Raw genomic sequence first — 22,297 nt, forward strand, 5'->3', positions numbered from 1 at the left:
AAGAAGAAGGGACCGGTTGGTAGGACATGTTCTGAGGCATCAAGAGATCACAAATTTAGCATTGGAGGTCGGCGTGGAGGGTAAAAATCGTAGAGGGAGACCAAGAGATTAATACACTGAGCAGATTCAGAAGGATGTAGGTTACAGTAAGTACTGGGAGATGAAGAAGCTTGCACAGGATAGAGTAGCATGAAGAGCTGCATCAAACCAGTCTCAGGACTGAAGACCACAACAACAACAACAACAACACCATTAATAGCAGTTTAGCTTTAAGAGTTCTCAGTTTTGTGCGCAAGTATTGCTTAGACAGTACTGTGGGATGCCAGAATTCATTGAATCTAAGGAAAAGATTCTTGAAGAAAAGTCTTCCTTCAAGAAGCGAGTGTGCAGTTTTAGTCGTGATTTTTGTAAACTTCAGTGTATGCGGAACGATCTCTGCTTTACTGAGAACCAGCTCCGTACACAGATAACCACGAACTATGTGCCAACTAGTTGTGAGAATGATTCACTTACGAGATCTCAAGTTACTTCTTGTTGCGTCGGAACTAATCTGCATTAGCAACTGGTTTGAGCTCTGAAGTAAAAAAGGTGCGAGCGCTATACTCTCGCCACCGCAATGGGATATCTGCATGTTACGTGTTATTCGATTCGTAGTTTTGCCACTGCGTGCAACGGAAACACCATCACATTGAAACAACAGCTTAATATATTCCTGATTATATTTGTAAAATAAGAGTCGTCTAATCATAGGAGAAGTTCTAGACAATAGGGTTCATAAATGAAAGTCGATTTCACAATTATCAAACATTTTATTCAAGTTCAAAACGAACGTAGTACACTATCGCAATGTGATTTTTGAAAAACAAAAACACAAGAAACTGAAATGAAATACTTAAGTTAATCGTGTGACTGAAAGAAGAACAAATCAGAGTTCCTCGTTTGTACAACTGACATTTCCAAATTAACAAGTGAAATCACCCAATGAATTACGCTTCCAAGATGCACAAAAAACCAGATATGTACTGCTCAGGGTATGGACTCTGAAATATGATACTGACACATCATGCTGTAGCAAAAAGTAATACTTACATTTTGTAGTTGCATGGTCAGCATGGGACGACATCCAAAAAGCGAACAATAAGAATTCGTTCTGTATTATTAACCCAGACTCTGTTCGGAGAGGCGGCATCAGACTTTTAGCCAGTGTGACAAAAGTAAATATGCATCTAAGCATGAATACACAGGAGAATGCTGCAAAAGTTTCCCTGATATGGTGTTGGAAATCCGTAAAAACAATTTAATAGGCTGTAAACGAATTTGAATGTTCTCATGCTATTGGCTGACAGGATATACAGTAACTGATGGTGGAGCCAATACACAGGCTTGGACGAAAAGAAATACTGGTGAGATGGTACTACTATTTTCTCAGGCTGCATGGGAGGGGACGGCGGGATTCTTGTTGACACCCACGGCCAATAGATACTTGCTACATCTCTGTGGGCAGTTACGGGCTAACGCACCCTTACAGCCGCGAGTGAGAGATTAATGCCCAAAAGCTGCATGTAGAGAATACGTCGAGGAGGCCCTGGGAGTCACCTGCGAATGTCACCCAACTTGAGGCAAGCTTTCTCCTGGAACTCCAAAGTAAACACAAGCGTCCCGGAGTTCGCTTGCTTACATGAGAACCTTTCAGCCTCCGCCTAACAGTTAGTACTGCCCGCTAATATTCATGAAATAAATGTAAATGAACCGATACAGGATTCTGACGCGATGTGCAGCAGTCCCGTTACAGCGTCGCCCTACTTTTCACTTGTTTGATGACGTGGCTTCCCACGACTTCTTCTCCTGTGTCAGCCTCTACATCGCTGAGTAGAGCCAATACGTCGATTATTTCTTGGACAAATCACATGAAAACGTAAAGAGATAGCGTCAGTATATGAGGGCATTGTACGGGTAACTTAGTATGTAAAGAGAGATGAAAAATCTAATAATCATGGGCGACTAGAACGCTGTGCTAGGGAAAGAAACTGAGGGTAGAGTTACAAAAGAAAACGTGCATGGTACCAGGATTGAGCGAGAAGAAAGACTAATAGAGTTCTGCAGTAAACTTCAGCTGGTAATGTCGAAAGTGATTCCAAAGTCAGGTATTTGGTTGCAAGGTGTACGCAGGAGTAGACATTGACTTAGACCACAGTTTAGTAATGAGGAAGACTAAACTAAAGTTTAAGAGAATCGTCCGGAAGAACCAGTGTGGATGGAAGTAGCGTACTAAAGTAATGAGGAATGATGAGACGAGTTTGAAGTTCGCTGAAGATGTGGATACTGCGATAAGAAATACCACAGTTGGCAGTTCAGTTGAAGCGGAGTGGACATCTCTAAAAAGATCAATCACAGATGTTGAACAGATAAACACATGTACAAAGGAAGACAACTGCTAACAAACCTTGGATAACAGACGAAATATCTCAGTTGACCGACGAAAGAAATAAGTGCAAAAATGTTCAGAGACAGACAGGCATACAGCAATATAATTCACCCAGGAACGAAATATGGGCTCTGAGCACCTGCTTCAGAGGTCATCAGTCCCCTAGAACTGAAGAGCTACTTAAACCTAACTAACCTAAGGACATTACACACATCCATGTCCGAGGCAGGATTCGAATCTGCGATCGTCGCGGTCGCGTGGTTCCAGACTCTAGCGCCTAGAACCGCTCGGCCACTCCGGCCGACAGTAACGAAATACGTAGGTCGGAACTTAAATAGTGGCAACACTGCTGTGGAGACACTATGCAATGGAATCTACTATTTTCGCTGATAGCTCACGTTGTTGACATACCTGCCTTACCTCTGAGAAAATGGACTCGCCCGTCCCACGTCACCGGTGTGCGCACAATCTAGGGAAACAGAGTCACTTGTGAGCGAGCGGTCTAACGTAACGGTGTCACTATGTTTTCGAAACAGGAACAACGGAGTTGGATCAAGATTGAATGTGCCAGAGGTCGTACAGCACGACAGTGTCATCAAGGTCTTCAAGAGGCGTGCGGGGAATCGGCATTGCCACACAGAACAGTGGCACGTTGGGTAAAAGTCAAGGTCAGCAAACTGTGGCAGACATGCATCGGACAGGTCGTCCTAGCGTCTCTGAAGAAGAAGTGCATGCTGTTCCCGCGTTAGTGGACAGTGACCGATGCCATACGATTCGTGAGCTCACCCACGAAACCGGATTAGCGCATACGACTGAGCTTCGCATCCTTTAGAAACTCCTGGGCATGCGAAAAATTGCATCACGATGGGTTCCGCATGACTTAACGGAAATGCAGAAATGGATGCGTTACGACGCTGCTCGGACGCACTTGGAGCGCTATGAGTGCGAAGGAGAGGCTTTCTTACGCCGTATCGTAACACTGGATGAGACATGGGCAACATAGTACGAGCGAAAACTGAAACGCCAATCCAACGAACGGGTCGCCGCGAAAGTCGGAAGTGCGTTAGAGTCTCAGCATGGTGAAAGTTATGGAGATTCTCGTGTACGACAGTGATGGTGTTATCCTAAAGCATTAGGTTCCTTCACGGCAGATCGTCAATGCACAGTGTTACTGTTCATTTTTGGAGCTTCACCTGCGACCACCTTTGCGAAAGAAGCGGCGACACTTTATGTGCAACCCACCCATCATTTTGCACGACAACGCGCGGGCGCATATAGCGCAAGCTGTGGCTGCTCTGTTCGGTCGATCGGACTGGGAAGCACTGTACCTTCCACCATACTCCCCGAACTTAAGTCCTCGTGACTTTGATTTGATTCCGAAGATGAACGAACCACTTCGTGGCATTCGCTTCAGAACTGTTCCAGAGATTCGACAGGCAGTAGACCGCTCCTTTCGGACCATCAACAGAACAGGCTCTTCTAACGGCATAGTACGCCTTCCACAACGCTGGCAACGGGCTCTACACAACGCTGGTGACTACTTTGAAGGACAGTAACAGGTGGAAACATGTAAATCTTTTGAATTGGTTGTGAATAAATAGTTGCCACTATTTAAGTTCCAACCCTCGTAAATAGGAAGTGCAAGGAAGTCAAGGCGAAATGGTTGCATGAAAAAAGTGAAGAAACCGTAAAAGAAAGGATCATCGGAAGGACTGACTCCGCGTGTACAAAAGTCAAAACAATCTTTGGTGAAATAAAAAGAAAGGGTGGCAACAGTACGAGTGACGGAGCAATTGCACTCATAGACGTAAAGGAGTGAAGGGACAAGAAGAAGTATACGTTGAAGTGCTCTAACTGACTGCTGACGTGATAGAAGAAGAGGTGGAAGTTGATTTGAAAGACGTAGGGGATCCAGTATCACTGTCCAATTTTGACTGAGTTTTGGAGCACTTGCGATCAAATAAGGCAGACGGGATAGGTAACATTCCTTCAGAATTTCTAATATGATTAGGGAAAACGGGTACCAAACGAGTAAATTTATTGCATAGAATCTATGAGACTGGAAACATACCATCGGACATCTGGAAAAACATCATTCACACAATTCTAAATATAGCACCGGCAGATAAGTGCGAAAATTATCGCACAGTCACCTTAGTCGCTCTTGGGTCCAGCTGCTGACGAGGATAATAATTATGCAGAAGAATTTAAAAGATAACTGATGATCTCTTAGGTGACGATTAGTTTGCCTTTAGGAAAAGTAAAGACACCATGAAAGCAGTGTTACCTTGCACTTCATAATAGAAGCAAGGTCGCAGAATAATGAAGATACGTTCGCAGGATTTATCGAACTAGAAATGCACTCGACAATGTAAAATGGAGCAAAATTCACAGGACCATACTGGTAAGCAGTAAGGAAAGACGGATAATATGCAATATGTATAAACAAAGAAGGAACAATAAGAACGGAAGAACAAAGTGCTCGTATTAAATGCGGTGTATGACAGCGGTGTGGTGTTTCCCTATTGTTCAATCTGCACATCGAAGAAGAAATGACGGACATAAAGGACAGGTTAAGATGTTGGATTAAAGTTCAGGATGACATTGCCAGCCGGCCGGCGTGACCGAGCGGTTCTAGGCGCTTCAGTCTGGAACCGCGCGACCGCTATGGTCGCAAGTTCGAATCCTGCCTCGGGCATGGATGTGTGTGATGTCCTTAGGTTAGTTAGGTTTAAGTAGTTCTAAGTTCTAGGGGACTGATGACCACAGCAGTTAAGTCTCATAGTGCTCAGAGCCATTTTGACATTGCTATCGTTAGCGAAGGCAAAGTATAATTGCAATACACACAATATGGAATGAACCTTGTATCGCTTGTACGTTCTTATTAACAGGGGAAGTTTTCCTGTGAGCTATCCTATGATCCTATCTCTTATCCTAGCCAATATTTTCTACGTATCACTTTCCTCGCCAATTCTGCGACAATCCCCTTATTTCTTATGCTATCACTCAACATAATTTTCATCAATCTTCTGAAACACCATATCCGCAAAGCTCAGGTTTTTTCGTTTTTCTCGCTTTCCCCACGGTCCATGAGTACTTCCATACAATGCTGTGCAGCACAAGTAGTCTCTGAAATTCCTTTCCCATATTAAGAACTATATTTGACATTGGCAGACTCCTTTTAGAGAGGGATGTAATCTTTGCCTTTAGTCTACTCCCTACGTTCTCGATGTTGCGTTGGACATGCTTTATTTTGCGTCCTAGGTGGCGGAATTCCTTCACTTTTTTTACTATAAAGTCCCAAAATTTGGTATTAAGGTTTTCGATAATCTGAGTATCTGCTAGTTCTCTTTCATCTCAGTTCATATTCTGTGGGTCTTAGTAGTTCATTCTTAGACTGCTTATGAGCCCACGAACAGACCTTACTAATCTTCATTACCTAGTGATAACGCGTCATTCGACAGACGTCGCCTACAATGTGGCAATCGACAAAGCTGTTACAGAGACATTTTGAAACTGTAAGATTTTTCGACCGTGCACTGAGCTGTATGGCACTGTGGTTAAGAAACTTCACTCGCATTCTAGAGCACCGGGGATCAAATCCCCGCCCAAGCACCTAGATTTAGCTTCACATGGGTTTCCCTAAATCGTTTAAGGCGAATACCGGGATGGCTCCTTTCGAAAGGGCACGGCAATTCGTTCCTCCTTTCATCCGAGATTTCGATGTGTCCCTAACAACCTCGACATCAACGGCACTTTACGACTATTCTTTGTACCCTCATTTTGCGAACATCACATGCCACCAAAGTATGTCAGAAAACTGAAAGGCCAGCTTGCTGCGTGATGACGTATTCAGTTGCTGATTGGAGGTGCTGAATTTCGAGATGAGTGCTGAGGCCAAGAGCGTAGCCCTATTCCTCCAGTCACAACTGGAACTTGGGAATATTATGCATAACAAATGTGGCGGACATTAATTATTAGTCGATGGCATCGCCTTTTCGTGCTGGTCAGATGGCGCAGTAATGCTCTAGGTGCGTGCACTAGAGCACATCAGTGTCTACGGGGCAATCTGTTTCTCATTTCGTTCCATTCCCTTAGTGCCCTACAAGCGTTGCAGCACATGTACCTGGCAGAGAAAATAGTCCAACTCGTAGATGACCTGGTATCGTTCTGCTGGATTCCGGGGCATGTGGGAATTCGGGGAAATGAAAAGGAAGGCCAAGCTGCCAAGGAGGCCTACAGCGAACAAGACGTACCACGATATGCTATTTCCCAGCAGCCTGTCCTTTAGCTGGTGAGTCAGAGAGCCATGCATTTGTGAGAGGAACAATGGTTGGTGGTGACGGACAGTAAGCATGCGGCTGGTGTAGCCATCTCTCCTGCCTCAGTGTTCCCCTTACCGAATACTCCGGCGGAAAGAAGTGGCCATGACCCTTCTCCGAATTCGGCATTGTCCCCTCACACATGGCTTGCTACTCCACCACTGTCTGTGACAACCACTGTCTGTCACGCCTGTGGCGTGCAAATCGCGGTGTACCACATTGTAATGATTTGTAGATCTGTCCTAGCATTTGTAGACTTAGAGAAAGCTTTTGAAAATGTTAACTGGAATACTCTCTTTCAAATTCTGAAGGTGACAGGGGTAAAATACAGGGAGCGAAAGGCTATTTACGATTTGTACAGAAAGCAGATGGCAGTTATAAGAGTTGAGGGACATGAAAGGGAAGCAGTGGTTGGGAAGGGAGTGAGACAGGGTTGTAGCCCCGATGCTATTCAATCTGTATATTGAGCAAGCAGTAACGGAAACAAAAGAAAAGTTCGGAGTAGGAATTAAAATCCATGGAGGAGAAATAAAAACTTTGAGGTTCGCCGATGACATTGTAATTCTGCCAGAGACAGCAAAGGACCTGGAAGAGCAGTTGAACGGAATGGGCAGTGACTTGAAACGAGGTTATAAGATGAACATCAACAAAAGCAAAACAAGGATAATGGAATGTAGTCGAATTAGGTCGGGTGATGCTAAGGGAATTAGATTAGGAAATGAGACACTTGAAGTAGTAAAGGAGTTTTGCTATTTGGGGAGAAAAATAACTGATGATGGTCGAAGTAGAGAGGATATAAAATATAGAGTGGCAATGGCAAGGAAAGCGTTTCTGAAGAAGAGAAATTTGTTAACATCGAGTATAGATTTAAGTGTCAGAAGTCGTTTCTGAAAGTATTTGTATGGAACGTAGCCATGTATCGAAGTGAAACATGGACGATAAATAGTTTGGACAAGAAGAGAATAGAAGCTTTCGAAATGTGGTGCTACAGAAGAATGCTGAGGATTAGGTAGGTAGATCACATAACTAATGAGGAGGTTTTGAATAGGGGAGGAGTTTGTGGCACAACTTGAGCAGAAGAAGGGATTGGTTGGTAGGACATGTTCTGACGCATCAAGGGATCACCAATTTAGTACTGGAGGCTAAAAATCTTAGAGGGAGACCAAGAGATGAATACACTAAGCAGATTCAGAAGGATGTAGGCTGCAGTAGGTACTCGGAGATGAAGGAGCTTGCACAGGATAGAGTAGCATGGAGAGCTGCATCAAGCTAGTCTCAGGACTGAAGACCACAACAACAACAACAGATCTGTCCTCTGTTTTAAACGGTCTAGTCACTTTAACGTGACCACCTGTCGAAAGCCTTAGTAACCACCTATTGCAGTGCTGCAATAGGTGGAAAAGAGAGTCAGTTAGGTTCCGGAAGGCACCGACAGGAATGTGGCCCATGCAGACTCCAGTGCTGTGGCCAGCTGCGCTAGGCTTCTCAGATGAGGAGCCATGGCGCGAACAGTCCCACAGTGATGGTCCCACAGATTCTCGAATGTGGTTGCTGGAGAGATACGGTTAACTGGTCCTGGTGCTCTTCGAACCATGTACGTGCACTGCGAGCTGTGTGACACGTTGCATTGTCCTGCTGGTACACGCCGTGGAGCTGAGGATAAAACTGAGGATAAAACAAACCGCATGGTCCCCAAGGATAGATGCATACTTGAGTTGATCCACCAGGGAATGCCACGCAAACATTCCCCTGACCATAACTCTACTTCCACTAGCCTGGACCCTTCCGCGGATTGTTGCAGGGTCGAACATGCGAATGGCCATTGTCCAATGGAGCGTAAAATGTAATTCACCTGAAAACATCACCTGTCGCCACCCAGTGAACGTACAGTTGCTGTATTGGTGTGAAAATTCCAGCCTTCATTACCGATAAACAGCAATCAGTACAGGTGCTTGAACCAGGCACCTGCTTCAGAGGCCCATACGCAGAAACGTTGGCTGAACGATCATTGAGGAGACGCTGTTGGTAGTCCCCTTGATTCATTTGGGCACTCAGTTCCTCAACAGTTGCACGTCTGGTCGCCTGCACACGTCTCGGTAGCCGTCGTTCACCCCTGTCGTCTGTGGCCCATGGTGGACCACAGTTGCCTCGGCGCTGGTTTTGGAAGCACCATTTTGCCGTGCACGGAATGCTTTAATCACAGAGGCACACGAACAGTTTACAAACTTGATCCATTTCAGAAATGCTCCCACCCTTGGCCCGAACGCCAGTGATCACGCCCCTTTGGATGTCAGATAAATCGCTTCAGTTCCGTATTACGACTGTTTTCCCTATCCCCCGACACGCATTATACAGGGTGGTCCATCGATCGTGACCGGGTCAAATATCTCAGGAAATAAGCGTCAACCGAAAAAACTACAAAGAACGAAACTCGTCTAGCTTGAAGGGGGAAACCAGATGGCGCTATGGTTGGCCCACTAGATGGCGCTGCCATAGGTCAAACGGATATCAATTGCGTTTTTTAGATAGGAACCCCCATTTCTTATTACATGTTCGAGTAGTACGTAAAGAAATATGAATGTTTTAGTTGGGCCACTTTTTTCGCTTTGTGATAGATGGCGCTGTAATAGTCACAAACATATGGTTCACAATTTTAGACGAACAGTTGGTAACAGGTAGGTTTTTTAAATTAAAATACAGAACGTAGATACGTTTGAACATTTTATTTCGGTTGTTCCAATATGATACATGTACCTTTGTGGACTTATTTCTGAGAACGCATGCTGTTACAGAGTGATTACCTGTAAATATCACATTAATGCAATAAATGCTCAAAATGATGTCCGTCAACCTCAATGCATTTGGTAATACGTGTAACGACATTCCTCTCGACGGGAGTAGTTCGCCTTCCGTAATGTTCGCACATGCATTGACAATGTGCTGACGCATGTTGTCAGGCGTTGTCGGTGGATCACGATAGCAAATATCCTTCAACTTTCCCCACGGAAAGAAATCCGGGGACGTCAGATCCGGTGAACGTGCGGACCATGCTTCGGCGACCAAACCACCTGTCATGAAATATGCTATTCAATGCCGCTTCAACCGCACGCGAGCTATGTGCCGGACATCCATCATATTGGAAGTACATCGTCATTGTGTCATGCAGTCAAATATCGTGTAGTAACATCGGTGGAACATTACGTAAGGAATCAGTATACATTGCACCATTTAGATTGCCATCCACTAAATGGGGGTCAGTTATCCTTCCTCCCATAATGCCGCACCATACATTAACCCGCCAAGGTCGCTGATGTTCAGCTTGTCGCAGCCATCGTGGATTTCCGTTGCCCAATAGTGCATATTATGCCGGTTTACTTTACCGCTGTTGCTGAATGACGCTTCATCGCTAAATAGAGCGCGTGCAAAAAATCTGTCATCATCCCGTAATTTCGCTTGTGCCCAGTGGCAGAACTGTACACGACGTTCAAAGTCGTCGCCATGCAATTCGTGGTGCATAGAAATATGGTCCGATGTTGATGTAGCATTCTCAACATCGACGTTTTTGTGAGTCCCGATTCTCGCGCAATTTTCTGCTACTGACGTGCGGATTAGCCGCGACAGCAGCTAAAACACCTACTTGGGCATCATCATTTGCTGCAGGTCGTGGTTGACGTTTCACATGTGGCTGAACACTTCCTGTTTCCTTAAATAACGTAATTATCCGGCGAACGGTCCGGACACTTGGATGATGTCGTCCAGGATACCGAGCAGCATACATAGGATACGCCCGTTGGGCATTTTGACCACAATAGCCATACATCAACACGATATCGACCTTTTCCGCAGTTAGTAAACGGTCCATTTAACTATCACGAAGCAAATACCGTCTGCACTGGAGGAATGTTACATGATACCATGTACTTATACGTTTGTGACTATTACAGCGCAATCTATCACAAAGCGAAAAAGGTGGTCCAACTAAAACATTCATGTTTCTTTACGTACTACACGAATGTGTAATAAAAAAAGGGGGTTCCTTTTATAAGAAACGCAGTTGATATCCGTTTCACCTATGGCAGCACCATCTTGCGGGCCAACTATAGCGCCATCTGGTTTCGCCTTTCAAGCTAGACGAGTTTCGTTCTGTGTAGTATTTTCGTTTGATGCTGAGTTGGGTGAGATATTTGACCCGGTCACTATCAATGGACCACCCTGTATACCTTCCATTGCTAGTGCTGCCATCTCCCCGTGGGTAGTTATCGCATAATGACGTCGAAAATGAGCGGCGGTTAAATTACTGTGACTGGACAGCGTAAGTAACTGATGACGAGATGACTGTGATGCAAGTTTTAAAGTATTTTGCAGTATCTGGCCACCAGGCTAAGCTTTTAGGCTACAGACTTTAATGTGTTGCAGAGTGGCTGGCCCATCCTTTTTATTACGGCTATCAGACAGGCACAGCTGTCTGCTGTACTATGTTACGTCTTTCCACCTTTTTTTCCTTTTTTGGTCTAAATTTTCGGCCTAACATAATGCAGAATGTTCGTATTTTCGTGTGTGTGTGTTTGCGTACACATATATTTTGCAGTGTTTTATTGTTCTCAACTACTGTTGAAGTTCTAGAACTCTGTCACTTGTATTTCATTTACTCTCGTCTCATAACACTTTCGTGCGTTCGCTAAAGACCTTGCTGTCCTACTCCCACACCACCTAATCATCGTCATCGCTTTACGTGCGCAGGAGGTCGGGCCACATTGTTGCCTCATACAGGTGCATTCCGTGGCCTAGAGTGCGAATTTTTACAATTCTGTCATGAGCAATTATTTCGTAGAACTGTGCCGAGTTCTCCACAAAGTTTTGAATCAACGAATAGAAAATTCTTCTTCTTCTCCTTCTAAATTTTTTAAAGCGCTCGAGTTTACTCGAGCCCAAAAAAAAAAAAAGAATGAAGCTTTCACGGAGGTACGCCATCCCAGCCATTTCGTGAACTATGAGAGAATACCAAGAAGGTACTTTCACTACACGTTTTAAGGCGCAGTTTTGTAGTTTCTGCTGTGTTGCCCCATACATCAGCAGCTTATTCCAGTACTGACAACGCCATAGTTTTATTTAGGGTGAGCGCTAGACGACAAGGAAGAGAGGGCATGGGTTTAAGAGGGGGTAAAATTCCACCAGTCTTTCGAATGCCTTTCGTCTGACATGGTGAACGTGTTGGCGCTACGTCAGTCTGCTGTGCGACGTGACGCGTGGTGACGTACGAATGTGGAACGCAGCTAGATATCAAAATAAACACCAGGCGTCGACCTGGTGTTGACAGACAGCCAACCGTTAGCCTGACTCACTCGCTGCCAGAGTGACTGCGATGTGTTTGCTTAACTGTCAGTGTGTTGAAGACATGGCGCCAGGCGCTACGTACGGGATAAAGCGAAATTTCCGCACCGGAGCTCACCACTCTATACCTTGGAGCAGCTCTACTGAAAAACGTATGTGGCAAAATTTCCAATACTTAACATTTTTTAAAATAACGTTGTCATACAGAAACGTTATTTTGTAGCACTGCAGCTGTATGTGCATTTAGAAATTTAATTATCACATTCCACTTTTTATGTTGTAGTACTTTTGCTGCTCGCTTTGCCATTACATCTTTATTACCTTTTCGATTCCTTTCTACGTAGATGTAAATGCATTGAAAACTACTTGCGTTCAATTTTTTCATACGGCTTGGTATGGTAATAAAGGACGCGCCATGAAAATTTAAGTGAATCGGACTTACATAACATTAACTAGCAAAGAAATAGAAGAAATAGATACTTTGATCACTAACGCTGACTCGTCAGTTAAAAATACCAATGAAGAAATTATTAGTTTATCTTAAGACAGTACCAATAAAAACAGAGAATTAATTATTTGCCAAGTGTATGGCCGTTATGGAAGTTCCAGAAAGAAAACATTAAAACATTTACCCGCTAAAGACGAACTAATCACTATGTGTTTGGGGGATGTGAAAATGTAAATATAGGAAAAATATATGGAGTGATCTCATGTAGAATATTATTTAAAGAAATATATTATTTATAGAAATATTATTTAGATCAGAAACTATCGGTATTTAATAATCGGCAGCAGCACATATTAAACAGAAACTAAATCGACTATATCCACTGACAGTGCGTTAAAATTAGAATTGTTTCAACAGATGTGGATGCAGACATTTATGCCTGAGTTCTTAAACCCCTACACGAGGAATCAGGCGCAACATAGACTTCGAATGAACTAAAGAAGATATTATTATGGAAAAATACTCTAAATATCAGTGAGTGATATAAGCAGAATCGTCAAGAGATTTAATGATTTAATGTAAGCGGTGAAACAGGGGTCCGGCAGAGGGTCGTCTGTGTTGTTGTTGTTGTTGTTGCCGTTGTGGTCTTCAGTCAGAAGACTGGCTTGAAGCGGCTCTCCATGGCGTTGCATCCTGTACATCCTCTTCATTTCTTCATAACTACTGCATTCCACTTCCATTTGAACCTGCTCGCCGCGCGGGATTAGCCGAGCGGTCTTAGGCGCTGCAGTCATGGACTGTGAGGCTGATCCCGGGGGAGGTTCGAGTCCTCCCTCGGGCATGGGTGTGTGTGTTTGTCCTTAGGATAATTTAGGTTAAGTAGGGTGTAAGCTTAGGGACTGCTGACGTTAGCAGTTAAGTCCCATAAGATTTCACACGCATTTCAACATTTTTTAACCTGCTCACTGTATTCGTTCCTTGGCCTCCCTCTACCATTTTTACCTCGCATACTTCCCTCCATGGCCTAATTGATGAGACCTTGATGCCTCAGGATGCTCCCTATCAACTGATACCTTTCTTTATTCAAGCTGAACCACAATTTTTTTTGTCCTCAGTTCGATTCACTATCTTCTCATTAAGTACTCGGTTTACCCATCTAATATTCAGCAGTCTTCTCAGCACCACATTGCAAAAGCTTCTATTCTCTTCTTGTCGGAGCTACTTATCCTCCACGTTTCACTTCCATATAAGGCTACACTTCAGAAAAGACTTCCTAATGCTTAAATTTACATTCGATACTACAAAACTCTTCATTTTCATAAATACGTTTCGTACTGTAGCATGTGTACATTTTATGTCCTCTCTATTTTTGCCATCATAAGTTATTTTGGTGCTCAAAGAGCAAAACACTTCTACTAGTTGTAGCGCCTGTTTTCCTCGCCTAATTTCTTCTGCATCACCTGATTAAATTTGACTGCTATCAGTTTGCTTTGTTTTACTTCTTTTGGTGTCCCTTTTCAGGAGTACCTATTCCATTTAACTGCTCTTCCTATTCCTTAACTGCCTCTGACATAATTACAGTGTTATCAGCAAACCTCAGATTTTTTATGGCACTGAGCACTATGGAACTTAACATCTATGGTCATCAGTCTGAGATTTTTTATTTCTTGTCTCTTAACTTTAAAACTACTCCAAATTATTCTTTAGTTTCCCTTACTGCCTGCTCAATGTACAAATGGAATAACATAAGGGATAGGCTACAACCCTCTCTGTCTCTTCTCAGCCACTCCTTCCCTTTCATATCCTTCGAGTCTTACAACTACAGTCTGATTTCTCTACAAGTTACAAATAAATTTTCGCTTGCTCTATTTCATCACTGTTACCTTCAGAATTTCAAAGAGTATTTTCCAGCCGACTTTGTCAAACGCTTTCTCTAAGTCTACAAATGGTGGAAAGATAGGTTTGCATTTCTTTAACATATATTCTAAGATAGGTCGTACTGCTAGAATTGCTTCATGTTTTCGTAAATTTCTCCGGAACTTAACCGATCTTCCGCGAGATCGACTTCTTCCAGTATTCCCATTCATCGATACATAATTCGTATCAGTATCTTCTAAACATGAGTTATTAAACTGGTAGTTTGGTAATATTCACACATGCCTATGTTTGTCTTCTTCTGAAGTGGAATTATTGTGTTTTTCTTTACGTATGAGGATATTTCGCCTCTCTCACTCATCTTGCACACCAGGTGGAATAGTTTTGTCAGCTCTGGCTCTCCCAAGGGTTTCAATAATTCTAAGGAATGTCGCCTACTCCAGGGGCCTTGTTTCTACCTAGGTCTTTCAATGTGCTGTCATATTCCACTCGGGGTGTAGGGTCTTCCATCTTCATCTACATCTTCTTCCTTCTCTGTACCATCAAGTTCATTTCCTTTTTAAAGCCATCGCATATATTCCTTTATCCTTTCAACTAACCCTTCTTTGCTTAGTACTGGTTTGCCATCTGAACTCTTGGCATTCATACTGTTGCTTTTCTTTGCCCCAAAGATCTCTCTAATTCTCCTGTAGCCTGCATCCATCTGCCTCCTTGTCTCAACATCCTCGCTTTTATCGCCTTCCTCTTTCATTCCTCTCCCCCAGTCCATGTTCTCCTGCTCGTTTACCTTCTCTTCCTTTTCCTATCTACTATCGAATTCCAGTCCTCATTACAATTAAATTTTCATCTCACTTAACTAACTGAATATCTTCTTTTATCTCGATATTCATTTTTTCAATATCTTCATCATCTGCAGAGCAGTTTGGCATACAAAGTTGTACTCTTGTGATGGGTGTTGGCTTTGTGTCTATCATGGCTACCATAATGCCTTTCACTATGCTCTTCAAAGTATCTTATCCATGTCCCTATTTTTTTTCCATCATTAGACCTTCTCCTGCATTACCTCTACGTGATTTTATATTTATAACAGTGTATTCGCCTGATCATAAATCCTGTTCTTCCTGTCACCGCACGTCACTAATTCCTGGTAAATCGAGCATGAGTTTATCCATTTCCATTTTTAAATTCTCTAGCCTGCCTACATTAACGTTCAAATTTCACTGCCTCTCATCGGCCGTCCATTTGCATGGGCTGCGGAAACCATGTCGACCCTTGTTATTGTTACGTTCTGTTTCAACTACCTAAAGTTCAACACCGTGTACGCACAGTGACGCACTTACACTCGATTTGCTAAGTGCAGTGGAGTGCACTGTACAGCTTTCTAGTACAGAAGCGTTTTATCTGCTCTGGGCCGCAATAACCTCGCCAAATATTGGCAGTTTCATAGTTTTTCACCAAAAGGAATGGGCTAAATAAGGAAACACCTTAAGCTCGCACTGGTAAACTGTAATTAAACTGATTCTGAAGTATGGAGATGTGTGTGTTATAACACGAATCAAGGTCACCTACCTGTAAAACTCTGCACTTGTGTACAATCGATGCATTCTCGGAAGCAAAAGACTCTTAAGAAACATTACTGTGTAACAGATAATTATGACTAAATCATTTTCAACAGTCACAAATCAGGTATTATTTGTCAAAATAGTAAAAATTAGTTAGAAACAACATATTTTAACGCATGCAGTATTTGCAGATTCCTGTCCCTAAGTTCTACCCTTGTTCGTAAACGAAGTACAATATAGAGTATTAATAAATTGATTAAAACACTGCTGAATGGAACAGTATGCACGCCTGACAAGATCATCATGTGGGTGTACATACGCATTGCAGTAGTCCAGTATCATGAGCCAAAATAATTACATTATACGCATCTTTGCCACGAGCTTTTCCATTCTGCTGTGTTTTAATCACGTCAGTGAAACTCCACATGCACACTGCGCCGACGTATTAGGTAATGACGTATGGAAACACAGCAACATCTATTTCAGAAAACACGGCTCTGGAACGCTATATGTGTGTGAATGTAGAAAAGTTAATCCAACGGCAGTACAGAGTTTTTTAAATCTCGTTAAGGAACAAGAGTGGCGGGATGTTTATAGTGCCGATAACATAGATGACAAATACATTGATTTCCTTAACACATTTCTCATGCTCTTTGAAAGTTGCTTTTCATTAGAACGTTCTAAACAGGGTACTAACAGTAAAAGGCGGCTTGGGTGGCTGACTAGTGGGATAAGTATATCATGCAGAAAAAAGTGGGAGTTTATCAAAATGTTAGAAGTAGTCACATTCAAGCTACAGTAGCGCATTGCAAACAGTATTGTAAGGTGCTCGAAAATTTAATTACGACGGCAAAGAGTATGCGGTACGCAAACAGAATAGCAAATTCACAGGATAAAATGAAAACCATACTTTCGGTTGTGAAGGAAGAGTCTAGTCAGCAGCACAAGGTTGACGATATAAAGTCAGTTCGTAGTAAAATTATTTCTGTTACTGATAAGTCAGATGTACGTACAGAATTTAACAATCATTTTCTGAGCATTGCTGGTGAATTAAATAAAAACTTAGTTTCTACATGAAATCATATAACTCTCTTGGAAAGTGCCTTTCCAAGATTGCTGTCTGAACTACTCCTCTGTGGTACTGACATGGGGGAGATTGAGCCAATAATTACATCACTCTCATGGATATGATGGAGTGCCTAGCAGAATATTAAAATACTAAGTACTCAGTAGTACCGCTGCTTTATAAAAAAAGGAGAAAGGGATAATGTTGACAATTTTAGACCTATTGTATTTGCTAAAGTTATTGAAAAGGCTGTGTATGTAAAGATAATTGATCATTTTACTTCACATAATTTGTTATAAAATGTACAGTTCGGCTTTAGAAGTGGTTTATCAACTGAAAATGCCATATTCTCTTTTCTCTGTGAGGTACTGGATGGATTAAACAAACAGTTTCAAACGCAAGGTATCTTTTTTGATTTAACTAATGCATTTGATTGTGTTGATCACAAAATATTGCTCCAGAAGTTGGACCATTACGGAATACGGGGAGTAGCTCACAATTGGTTCACCTCTTACTTTAACAACAAACAGCAAGAGAGCCTTATTCACAGTGTTGAGAATGGCTGTGGTGTGGGTCTGAGTGGGGCACACTCAAATGGGGGGGGGGGGGGGGGGGGGGTGCCCTAAGGATCAGTGCTGGGGCCACTCCTGTTTCTTATTTATATAAATGATATGCCCTCTAACATTATAGGTAATTCTAAAATATTACTGTTTACTGATGGCACTAGTTTGGCAGTAAAAGATGTTGTGTGCAACATTGACTCTGTTTCAAATAGTGCAGTTCATGATATACGTTCATGGTTTTCAGAAAATAAAGTGACACGAAATCACAGTAAGACTCAGTTTTTACACTGTGTAACACACAGTTCAACTAAACTCGAAGCTTTAATTTCACAGAATAAGCATGGATTAGTGAAACTGAACAGTTCAAATTTCTAGGTTTTCAGATAGATAGTAAACTGTGAAAAGATCACGTTCAGGACTTAATAATGCCATTTTTGCTATTCGAGCGGTATCTGAAGTAAGTTACAGTTATTTTCATTCGCTTATGTCATTGGTATTATATTTTGGGGCAACTCTTCGCCTTCTCAAACGATATTTTTGGCTCAGAAACGGGCAGTTCGGGCAATAAGTGGTGTTAGTTCGCCAACCTCTTGTCGACCCCGGTTCACTAGTATGGCTCTTCTGACATTGGCCCCTCAATATGTGTATTCTTTACTGTCGTTTCTTGTTGCCAGTATCAGATTATTCGCAAGAATTAGCAACTTTCACTCAGTTAATACTAGGCAGAAATTCAGTTTGTATTTGGAATGCACTTTCTTGACTCTTGTGCAGAAAGGCGTGCAGTATACTGCTGCACTCATTTTCAGTAAACTACCACAAGAATTCAAAAATTTTAGCAGTAAACCACGTGCTTTCAAATCGAAACTGACGAGTTTTCTCATGGGTCACTCCTTCTATTCTGCTGATGAGTTCATTGAAAAATTAAGCTGATTCCTATTTATATTCTTGATTGCGTTTACATAAACTTATGGCTTGACTTACTTTGGATTCATGAACATTTTATTTTATCTGTTATTACTTTTATATTGTAATTTCATGTACTGACACTTTCCGTGACCTTGGAGATTTGCTCCGCAATTTGGTCCTACGGAACCAGACGTGTAAAATAAAAACAAAAAATATAGGATGATTCAGTTAAGTTGTTCACTTCAGATACTTCCCGTAACGTTTAAAATATCGTAAATCTGTTTTCACCCACAACAGATGAATCCTAAGTAGTAAATATCGTAGTTTCTACGAAATACGTTTCGGATTTTGAACAATGAAACGCGGCTGAATTCTTTTCTTTTACTGCTATTCTATTAGCTCCATAAATTAATTTAGATTCTTTTGAATAGGCGCAGTTGATACAGATATCTCTGTAATTAATATAGCTACGAAAAGAGACTACTCGGCTTTTAGTGAGGAAATCGTCACAATTCGTCTGTGTGGTAACAGATATACGTATCTAAGACGGTTCAGAAATCACCCAATATATTTAATTTACTTTTAAAAGAGTGCGAACGTCGAGTAACCAGATAGTAATCCATAAAGTATGGTCACTTGAAAATATCTTTCACGTATGCCTTTTTCAAAAAAAATGTGTGTGAAATCTTATGGGACTTAACTGCTAAGGTCATCAATCCCTAAGCTTACACATTACTTAACCTAAATTATCCTAAGGACAAACACACACACCCATGCCCGAGGGACGACTCGACCCTCCGCCGGGACCAGCAGCACAGTCCACGACCGCAACGCCTTAGAGACTTTTTCAAAATTCAAATCAGGTCACAAATGTTGTTTGAAAACGTCATTTGGTTTATTGAGGAATAATCTGGCTAAAATAACAGTCTAGATGGCAATGATTTATTACGACCTGTTTCGGCTTTAAATTACAGTTATCTTAAGATGTGTTGTCCCCCCCCCCCCACCCCCCCAGGTTCAAAATGGTTCAAATGGCTCTGAGCACTATGGGGCTTAACATCTATGGCCATCAGTCCCCTAGAACTTAGAACTAAGAACTACTTAAACCTAACTAACCTAAGGACATCACACACAACCCCCCCCCCCCCCCCCCAGGGCTGGAGCTGGAGACTTTAACTTAAAGTCGAAAGCGGTCGTAATAGATAACCATCATTGCGATCTAGGCTGTTATTTATACCAAATTATAGCACCAGATCGCTCTTCTGCTACGGACAATGTTGTCTAAATTTATGTTGGTGAATATTTTAATTGTCTGCAACGTTATAATTGTACCATTATGTATCTTTACGATATTCGCACTGCCTGACCCAAAAATAAATAAATAAATAATAAACAACGAAGCAGTTAGATGAGGACGACTAAACGAAATGATGCTTCACAGACTGAGAGTGTATGCGGTGTTGCTTCGGTGATTACAAAATCGAGTCAAATTGACATTGTCAGTATGAACTCGCTTATCAGTATGACGTTGCACGCCCCCCTGGCCATGATACAGGCACCGATTCGGTGAAGAAGGGTATCGTTAAGCTACTGCATTTTCTCCTGAGGCAAGCTGGACCATAAATGTCGAACCTAATCCTCGATCTTCTGTATGCTGACACTGTGACGAAGTTACCATCTGAGCTTGTCACACATGTGTTCTATCGGGGACAGATAGGGAGGTCTTGCTGGCCACAGTACGTCAGAATCATACAGGCGGTACACAGAAACACGTCCTTTGTGAGGAAGATCATTGCCCTGCTGAAAAATGACACCACGATATCGTCTCATGAGAGAGAGATAAACCAGAGGACGCAGGATGTCCCTGACATACCGTTATCAGTAGTGCCTCAGTCGCTACCAGCCATGATATGAAGTCAGACCCGATGGCTCCTCATACCATGACGCCAGCAGTAACACCACTGTGTCTCTCCGAAACATTGGAGGAATAGGACCTTTCTCCAAGTCCCCGCTGTACTGCCGACGATAATTCTCAGGGTTGGTGCAGACCCGCGATTCAACGCTGATCACAATAGAACGCCAGTCATTAGCAATACAGGCTTCCCTGTCACGCCACCCACCACTTCAAATGCAGCAGTTTGTGTTGTGGTGTTAATGGCAGCCTACGTACGGGACGACAATTCTCTAGTACGGCTGCTGCTAGTCTCCGACCAATAGTGCGGAATGACATACACTGAAAGGTGGCTACACTGAGCCACAGCGCCAGAGATTGCGCCAAAGAGTATTATTCAGCCGCCTCCATTGGCAGTGCTTAGGGAGAACTCGTAGTAGTCAGTGCTTGTTGAGATGTGCTAGTGAGAGTGTTTGCTGGGATGTGATACTGAAAAGTTCTTGTTGAGATGTGGTAGTAGCAAGTCGGTGTGGAGATATATTGTAATGATTAGAGTGCTTTTCGTCAATATATGAAGGTAAAAGAAAAAAAAAATTTCCTTTTCTTTTTATTATCTCAATGTCTTAAATAATGTGTCATTACAGGTTCAGTCAACAAAGCATCTGGCTTGTGTTCTTGTATTAGAGTGTAATTCTGGTTTTCTTGCGCAATTATAGTATTTCTATTTTTTAATTACTTCAGTATAAATGATATTTAAAATTTCTTGCCTAATTGAAGAAGAACCGTGCCAGATGTGTACGTTGAGTCATACTTCCACACACAGAACAGTTATACTTGTGCTTTGGTTTCGTAGGTTTTATAGTTGCTGGGGACTTAATTAATTAATTGTGTTAACGGAAATTTTCTTTCATTCTTTGTTGTTGTTCTATGCAGTCAGATTGCGTACTAAGACTAGTCAGGGCCAACCGTTTACGAGACACAGCGTAATCGGACATACAGCCACCAAAATTAAAAATGGTTTTCAAATTTAATAACAATTAAGCCCCCAAGCACGTGGCGACCGCTGCTTCGGATCGTCCCTTGGAATTCTTCTGATTGTAAAAATAGTAGACAGTAGTATTGTTGTAGTAATTTGTAGTTTAGTAATTGTAGTCTATTTTGCATGTGTAGATTTGGTAATTGTCATTCTTCTAATGGTATTTTTTCCAGAATTTAATTTTGTTGTCTTGTATACGCGTTTGACAATCTAGTGCAACTATTTCAATTGTTCGTTAATCGTGTTTGAAGGAAACATTTCGTGTAAATGGTATTGTTGGACATAAAGAGTCATTGTGTGTAATTTTCGTACTGTGACGAATTTTTTATGTTTTGTAAATGATTACGCGGTCAATGAAACAGGCAAAAATGATGAATAGTCAGAATAACGAAATTGTTGACATGGCGAACTCGCCAACACAGGATAACAGTATGATGAATAATGGTGTTGAAAACAATTTAATAAGCAGGGAAAATAGTCCGGAAACAGTTCAAAATTTTTCTCAATCAGAAAATTCACAGATTACATGGTTAACGACAGAAGAAATGGAGCAGTTGATGGGTGCAATATTAAATTTGGGATCTCGGTTAGACTCACAAATGAAAACAATGGAAACACGGATGGGAATAATGGAAACTCGGTTAGGATCTGTATTTAAAACAGAGATTGGAACAATTAAAACAGAGATGGGAACTTTGGGATTTGAATTAAAAACAGTGGCAACACGTTTAGAAACAGAGATGGAAACAATGGAAACACGGTTAGACTCACGAATAGGGACGTGTTTCAAAAACATGAAAGATGAATCATTGAAAGAAAGTAGAGAAGTAGTACAGCCGATTTTGAATGCTGACAATAATAGTTTAATTTCA

This window comes from Schistocerca piceifrons, chromosome 2 (assembly GCF_021461385.2).
Source record: "Schistocerca piceifrons isolate TAMUIC-IGC-003096 chromosome 2, iqSchPice1.1, whole genome shotgun sequence".
Classification (NCBI taxonomy): domain Eukaryota; kingdom Metazoa; phylum Arthropoda; class Insecta; order Orthoptera; family Acrididae; genus Schistocerca; species Schistocerca piceifrons.